Consider the following 9,035-nt stretch of genomic DNA (forward strand, 5'->3'; position numbering starts at 1 on the left):
AAATGACAGAGAGAATTTAACTATATCAATAATAACATTAAAGGTAAATGGATTAAACAATCCAATCAAAAAGCAGAAATTGTCAGACTGGATTAAAAAACAATCCAAAAATGTGCTGTCTACCTAAGACATACTTAAATCAAACAAGAAAAAATTAGGAAACTCACAAATATGTGGAAATTAACAACACATTCCTAAATAAACAATGAGTCAAAGAGGAAATTAAAATAAAAATCAAAAAATACATTTGAGAGAGGGAAAATGAAGACACACAATACTAAAAGAGTGGATGCATCTCTTTCCAGCCGGTGCAAGCCATGGGCATCTCTCGGGACAACTGGCACAAGTGTTGTAAGACCGGGGGCAAGACAAAGCCCTCCCACAAGAAGTGAAAATATGAGTTAGAACACCCTGCTGCCAACACTAAGATTGGCCCCTGCCACATACACACAGTCCATGTGCCGGGAGGCAACAAGAAGTACCGTGGGGAACTTCTCCTGGGGCTCTGAGTGTTATATGCGCAAAAGAAGGATTATTAATGTTGTGTACAAGGCATCCAACAACGAACTGGTTCACACCAAGACCCTAGTAAAGAACTGCATTGTGCTCACTGGTAGCATACCAGACGACAGTGGTACCAGTCCCATTCTGCATGGTCCTGGGCGGCAAGAAGGAGGCCAAGCTGACTCCTGAGGAGGAAGAGATTTTAAACACAAAACAGTGAAAGAAAACTCAGAAAAAGTATGACGAAAGGAAATAGAATGCCAAAACCAGCCGTCTTCTATAGGAGCAGTCCCAGCAGGGCACCCTTTCTGTATGCACTGCTTCTAGACCAGACCAGTGTAGACTAGCAGATGGCTCTGTGCTGCAGAGCAAGGAGCTGGAGTTCTATCTGAGGAAAACCAGGGCCCACAAGGGCAAATAAATCCTCCTCCTTCCTAGCTTAGTCCGTGTAATAAAGGTTTTATTGTTATGTGAAAAAAATACATAATAAAATAAAGTAAAACATAGGGAATGCAACCAAAGCAGTGCTTAGAGGAAAATTTACACCTACATATACTTATATTAAGGAATAAGAAAGGTGTAAAGTCAATAACCTAATGTTCTACCATAAGACACTAAAAAAAAATAAGAGCAAACTAAGCCTAAAGCAAGCAGAATGAAGAAATAATAAAATTAATGAAAGCAAAAATGGGTTCTTTGAAAAGATCAAAACTGACAAACCTTTAGCTAAATTGACCACAATAAAAAGAAATAAGTCTCAAATTACCAGAATCAGAAAATTGAAAAGGGTATGTTACCAACAACCTAATAAAAACAAAAAAGAGTATAAAGAAACATATGAAAAATTGTACACCAGCAAATTAGATATCTTAGAAGAAATGGACAAATTCCTAGAAAGACACAACTACCAAAACTCACTCAAAAAAACGGAAAACCTGAATCAACAAGTGAATTCAATTAGTAGTTAAAAAAAAAAATTACGCACAAAAAAGCCCAGGCCTGGATGGGTTCACTACTGAATTCTACCAAACATTTAAATAAGAATTAATTCCATATTCTTCAAAAACGCTTCCAGAAAAAATAGAAGAGAAGGGAATACTTCCCAATCGATTTCATAAACCAGTATAAATCTTGATTGACAAGGGAAAGAAAAAAAAAAAGACATCATAGAAAAACTACAGACTAATTCCTCTTGTATATATGTGTAAAAAAATCCTCAACAAAATACTAATAAGCCAAATCCAACAACATGTTAAAAGGATTATGTATCATGACCAAGTGGAATTTATCCCAGGAATGCAAGGTTGGTTTAACACCTAAAAACACCAATTAATGTAATATATCATATCAGAATAGAAAAACAAAATGCATAAGATCATCTCAATAGGCACAGAAGATACAATCAACAAAAGCCAACAACTTTTCATAATAAAAACACTTAAACAAGGAATAGAAGAAACTTCCTACACCAAGCATAGTGTTGAAATGCTGCTGTCCAGTATTCCTAAATTAAAAAAGGCTTTGTTCAGGCATGAGTCATAATGCTATTGGTCATGAGTTCAATAGAAATGAATCAACAGTATATATTAAATTAACTGTCTTTAAATAGGAACACACATTAAACAGTTACATATTGATCAGTTGATACAAATGTGACCCTAGGCTCACAGAAACCCAATCTTTTATTTACTGTATGAGCAATGGTTCAGTGTTTGCTAATTCAGTGTGCACAATGACTTTATAGAACATAACTGCTGTGAATAACAAGAATTGACTGCAAACACAGATGTAATTGTGAATAAAATAACATGATGCCTGGGATTTGCTTCAAAATAATCACTGGTGGTAGAGGGAGCAGAGGAGCAGAAGGGAGTAGAAGTTTATAGATGAAACAAGATAGGTTATGTGTTGATAATTGTTCAAGCTGGGTGACAAGTAAACATGGGAGTTCATTAATGTATTATTCTCCCTGCCTTTGCATCAAATTAAAATTGTCCAAAATAAAAAGTAAAAGACATGCGCAAAAACATATATATACAAACATCCCACCAAAAACGTATAAGGACATATAATAAAGTACCAAAGGTCAAAAAAAAAAAAAAGAATTATTAGAATTACTACTAGCATTTGGAGCAGTATAATTATTTAAATGAGCAGGATTATCCTATTCATTTCAGGATGTTTAGCAGTCCAAGCCTCCGACCACTATTCAGTAGCACCACTGATTGAAAACAATGAGGTAGGCAAAGCTTTATCCACAAGGCCATTCATCGCAGCATCATTATACAATTTTTAAAAAATAAAATAACCTTAATGTATAACAACAAGACATTGGTTAAATACAAATATGGTGTATCAAAATACTGAACTACACTGTAACACATAAAAGTATTATATACCCTCTTGAAGACAAGCTGACAACATGACAATGACATCCTCAATCACACTGCCTTGAATAAATCATTATGAACATGTGAAACAAGGAAAGGGATCTAAAATGGACCACAAATTCAATGAATATCTGAAAGACAAAAGAATGGGCTCAGAGACAAACCCAGCAAAGAAAAATCATAGTTCAAATAATGTCTATAGTGGAAAAGGAAGCTGTTTTTTCTGGAAGAGGCCCAAAGTGGCTCTAAGGACCCACTTAGTAAATACAGAGAGCAGAAGCCCCAGAAATCAAAATGACTAATTAAGGAACCGTTTACCAGAAAGCCGGTCTTCCCACTCATCCAAGTTCAGAAGAGCTACCTGCAGAATCTGCCTACAGCAAACTGCTGAAGACTGCTTTCAAAATGACTATTTGTTTGACAAAGGTCCCTACTATGGTTGTTGGTACAAATACACACTCAGAAAAGGGAATGACTTAAAGTATAACTCTTATTCTTTACAGTGAGCCTGTCTGTCTATTCCATCCTTTAGGAAAGCCACCTCCCCTTGTTGTAAGTCCCTTTACCCTTTTTTTTAACAAAAAACCTGGAACATCCTTACATCCACAGGAGAAGCTTTCTGGTTAAAAGACATACAAAAATGTAAAGTAAACCCATTATGAACAACATATCTACATTAAGCAACAGAGACCTTCATACAAAAATATGAGCAGTCAGTAAAGGATCATGCAACTAAAAAAAACCATTATCATTAAAGAAAAAGACTAAGAATAGAAGTTACCCAACAGAAAAAAAACAAAGATAATGCAAGAAACAGAAAAGAACTTTAAAATTATAATCAGAAAGATTAAAGAGTGATTCTTTCAGAGAAGACTACTATGAAAAAGGAAAATCAAGTAAGAAATTTCTTAGAAGACTTGATTTCTAAATTTAAAAATAATGATATAGGACAAGTGGGAAAAAAAAATCTATTCATGGAAGGAAAAGTAAGAAGGCCATTCAGGAGATAGTATAACAAATAGAAAATACGTGCAAGAGAAAAGCAGGCCAAATCTAGAAAGTCCAACCTCTAACAGAGTGCCAAAAGAAAAGATATAAAGAAGAAAAAATATAAGAGGAGAACATTTCCTCAATCAAAAGGAAATCTTAAGTCCTGAGAGTGAAAGGGCCCACCAAAGTCTTAAAAGGTTAAATATTTAAAAGACTCAAATTAACAGATGATGTTGAAATTTTACAATATCACATATATTGAGAAAATCCTAAAAGCTACAAGCAAGCTACCTAGAGAATAAGAAGCACACTTGCATTGGAATCAAAGACACACACACACACACACACACACACACACACACACACACACACACACAAAGATAACACAGCTATACTTTCAAAAATCTGAAGGAAATTACATGGACACAAAATTTTATGTTCAGTATCAATCAAGCATAATTAGGACAAAAGAAGGACATTTTCAGGCATGTAAGGAGTCAGAAAGTAGACCATTTGTGCATCCTTTGTGAGAAAAAATTTTGAAAATATAATCCAACAGGAAGAAGAAGGAAGACGTGAGATGGTAGAAACTGTGGCACTAGTTCAATAGTACAATGAAAAGAAATCCTAGATGACAGGTTTAGAAAGCAACTGGTCAAAATTCATAAGCCAAAGGCCCTAGAGAAGAACATCTTCAGCCTTTATACAAATGTCTTAACATACACCTTCTTTGTGGAGGGGAAAAAAAAAAACATAAAAGAAAGGCAATTAGAAATTGCTGGGGTAAAAATTGTTTTCCAGGAAGACCAAGGCACAAATATTAAACAGACATAAATGTACCATAATTGGGGTAATTAATGGATTATACAAAATGATAGTCCATTTGACTTTGATATTGAGAATATTCTTTCCTGACAGATATAGAATGAATGGCATAACATTTTCCCTTCTCAACAGGTCCAAACATACTACATGGTTCTTTAGGAAATAAATATTTACATAATTATAAAATTATAAATGCCACTTAAAGGTTTCCAATTTCAAATGTCAACTCAAATTCCAAGATATCTCATAGTGTGATCGATGGGCTACAACAGAATTACCTGGAAAGCTTATTTTAAAAAGACTCATCTGCAACAAAATAGATGGATCTTGAGAATACCATGCTAACGAAATAAGTTAGACGGAAAAAGTCAAGAACCATATGATATCTTTCATATGTGGAATATAAAATGAAAGTAACAAATGAATACGACAAACAAACAAAAACTCATAGATACAGAGAACAGTATGGTGGTTACCAGAGGGAAACGGGTGGGGGAAGGTAGAAAAAGGTAAAGGGAGTCAAATATATGGTGATGGAAGGAGGGTTGATTTGAGTGATGAACACACAATGCGATATACAAATGGTGTATTATAGAACTGTACACTTCAAACATATAATTTTACTAACAAATGTCACCCCAATTAATTTAATAAAATTTTTAAAAATAAAAATAAATAATAAAAAGACTCCTGGACCTCATCCCTAGAGATTCAGTTGATCAGAAGAAAATTTCAGATATCTGCATTTTACCAAATTCTCCAAGTATATTTTATTCTCATAGAAATTTTGAGAATCATTACTGTAAAACAGTAAACTCTAAAATTTTCCATTGTATACCTTATCGGAAAAAGATTTTTGAGTACTCACCCCCAATATATGTACATTTATTTATAAATTGTACATATACTTACCATATTGCCCCATGTATAAGACGCACCCTTTTTCAAAAAATTTGGGGTCTAAAAACTGGGTGTGTCTTACACAGTGGTTGTATGAGCGCAAAAACAAGTGCAAAAAAAGCAGGAAATGCAAGTAAAAAAAATCTACAACCACTGTATAAGACACACCCAGTTTTTAGACCCCAAATGTTTCGAAAAAGGGTGCGTCTTATACATGGGGAACTACGGGTATATAAGTATATATGTATATTACAGGATATGAAACATAGAAATCTTAATGTATGAGAACGATGACCTAACAATATTTTAATATTTGCTTCTGTCTCAATCAAAAGGAAAGTGAAAAATAAAGATAATTTTAGAAAGTTTAAAAAAATAACAAATTATAAAGTTTAAAAACATATACAAATAAAAGAAAGTAGGATAAAGAATCACAGTAATGACAACTGAAGTCCCAAGAATATATCTTTTAGAAGCCTTATTCTCCTAAAAAACACAGAGACAAAGTGATCACATTTTATCTCAAGGATGATTGAGGAAGTAACAAGGGTACTTCAACAAAAGACTTAATTCTGATCATCAAAAGAGAAACACTGACAAATTAGACATACAAACAACATGAGAAGAATCTAATTACACTATTTTAAGAGTTCACAAATAACCAAGGATGGTAAAATTAGACATATATATGTATCATATATTTTAAAAAGTCAAATTCCAGACAATATTGAAATGATCCCAGGGCAAGAGACTCCAAAGGTAAATATAAGTATAGTTTAAGTTATCAAAAAATGATATTCAGCTTATATAATCCTGATTCCAATAAAGAAAAAGGAAAAGGCACTCATATGCTTAGCTTCTCATTTAGAAAACGTAATGAAATCCATTTAATAGGAAAGCAAATGTTTTAATTGTTGTGCTAAGTGTCATGGGACTAATGTAGACCTAATGCCTGATAAGGAGTACCTAGCATCACTCCATTTTTCTAATGGCCAAGGAGAGGCCCAATAATCTGTAGTTAAATGACTGGGCATCCCCTACAGGATAATACAGAGGGCTAAGTGAAATTCCTCAGCCTATTCCAGAAAACTCACTCTACTCTGGCAAGGTCATCCCAGGCTTTCCGTAAACACTGCAATTATCTCAGGAGAAAACTGAGCTGTGTCTAGGAAGGATCATGTCTTGGAAGCTGCAACAAGGGCAATCTCAGTAAGAAGCCAAACAATAGGGACCTCTCCAATTTTTAAAGCTGAGCTGTAATAGCTCAAGACACACACACACACACACACACACACACACACACACACACACACACACACACACACACACTCAAACTCACAGTTTTATCTCTTACCTGCAAACTTCCAATCTATGTCAGAATATGAGCAGGAGAGATGGCCTATATATCTATACTATCTGGTGAATTGGCATCCCTTGAAATAAATCCAATAATTTTATCATGCTCCACGTTCATTTGGAAATCAAATACATCTCTTCAGGGGATTAGCGCCAAGTTTTAATTTTAATAATGAAGAAAAACAAATTCAACAAATCAAATACTCATGAAAAAATATCCTGGGAGCTTACCTTTCCACAACCAAACTGACTGCTTGTGTGAGATCTGGGTTTGTTACTTGGAGACGTTTCCACAAAGACCACACAAATTCTTTATCAGCCTTAAAAAAAAATCAAAGACACATGTTAAGTGCATTGCTTTGTAGGTATAACAGAGAAGAAAAGATACTATATTAAATTAAAAAGTGAAAAAACAAAATTACTTGATCCCTAGTTCTATAACTATAAAATAGATTCTTATAAAGTATAGTGCAAAAGGTCTATTTTTAACAGTTCTTACATTAGTAACCCACATTCACTTTATTCTACCATCCAGATTTTGGGGTATAATTGTTGAAATGCTAATATCAAGGTAAATTTTCTCTAAAAGGAAACTATCCTCTAGCTACTGCTTCATTTTACAGCTCCTCTTTTTAGCAAAATTCTTTGAAAGAGCTGCCTATAATCACTGTCTCCACTTCTTCACCTCCCATTCACTGTATAGCTGACTCCAGTCAGATTTCCCTTCCCACTATTATGCTAAAATCATTTTTCAAGGTCCTCTAGATAGCCAAATCCAATGGACAATGGACAGCTTAGGTCCTTAATGTGTGGGTCAGTTGTTATCAACCCTGGTTGACCGTTAGGAATCACTTTTGGGGAGATTTAAAAATATATATAACAAAAAAGCAAAACAAAAATAACAACAACAACAACAACAAAAGTGATGACCTAGAGATTCTGCTTTAATTGGTTTCAGGTAATGTTCAAGTTATTTTTTAAAAACTCCACAGGTGATTCCGTGCATACAAGATTGAGAACCACTGCCATAGGTGACCTCATTTAACCCCATGGTTTTACATATCAACTCTACACTGATGACTCCCACATCTATCTCTAGCTGTTTCTTCTACCCTTGGGTGCAGACTTGAATCTCCAACTACCTACGCAATAACTCCACTTGAATGCCTAATAGGTTTCTCAATTTAACCTATCCAAAATAAAATTGATTTCCTATGCTTTCACAATCCTGACCCTGTGTCTCAGTAAATGACACCACCGACTAACTACGCATCTGTCTTTTCAAAGGCCTAACACTTAGGAGTCAATCTCAGTTGTTCTTTTCTTCATGCTTTGTATCCAAACTATCAGTAAATCCTATTGGCCTTACCTACAAAATACATCCCAATTCTAACCACTTCTCGACACCTCCATGACCATCAACCTATTCCAAGTCAAGTCCATCTCTTGCCTAGCCCTCCACAATGGTCCCCTAGCCTCCTTATATAGCTCAAAATCCTCAAATGGGTTCCCATCAGATTTGGAAAATAATGCAAACTCTTTACCAAGGCTACAACACCCCACATTATTTGGCCCCATACACATCTGTTGAACCTCATCTATCACTCTCCCTCTTGTTCACAATGACCTTGCTCTACCTGTATCAGAGCCTTTGTACATGTACCACCCACCAGATTTTCACATAGATTCCCTCACTTCAGGTCTTTGTTTAAATGTCATATTTATTATAATTATAGCCAACCAAACCCACACGTCTCTGGTAACCCCTTACCCTGTTTTATTTTATATTCATAGAGTATTTCATTTTAAAACACTACATTTGGCTGTTCATTTGGGTTTACTTGTGTGGTAGATATCTCTATTTGTAGCTGTTCTCCATCATCCATTCTCCCCTTTCTGTTAGTAACAAACTATTTTGGCTCGTTTCTTCCAATTAAAAGACTGACCTCTCATCTATTAGCTATGTGACTATGTTCTGTCAATAAAATACAAGGAGTGTTGTTACAAGTCTTAAAATTAGACTTATGTCTACCAACTGTGTTACAAATATTTTTTCCCAGTATGTTGTTG

At 34.7% G+C, this 9,035-nt stretch overlaps 1 protein-coding gene and 1 pseudogene across 1 annotated transcript in view; one reads left to right on the forward strand and one right to left on the reverse strand.

Annotated features, from left to right (window-relative positions):
* CNTLN (centlein) overlaps positions 1–7,287 on the reverse strand; it is a 276,595-nt gene extending 269,308 nt beyond the window's left edge. The window contains exon 1 of the mRNA XM_019659078.1: positions 7,197–7,287. The gene's annotated coding sequence lies outside the window, so the exon portion shown is untranslated. The remainder of the gene's footprint in view (positions 1–7,196) is intronic.
* On the forward strand, positions 318–925 carry LOC109391485 (40S ribosomal protein S8 pseudogene; annotated as a pseudogene).
* Positions 7,288–9,035: the final 1,748 nt, after the last annotated feature.

The sequence above is a fragment of the Hipposideros armiger genome, unplaced genomic scaffold (genome assembly GCF_001890085.2).
Source record: "Hipposideros armiger isolate ML-2016 unplaced genomic scaffold, ASM189008v1 scaffold_294, whole genome shotgun sequence".
NCBI lineage: Eukaryota > Metazoa > Chordata > Mammalia > Chiroptera > Hipposideridae > Hipposideros > Hipposideros armiger.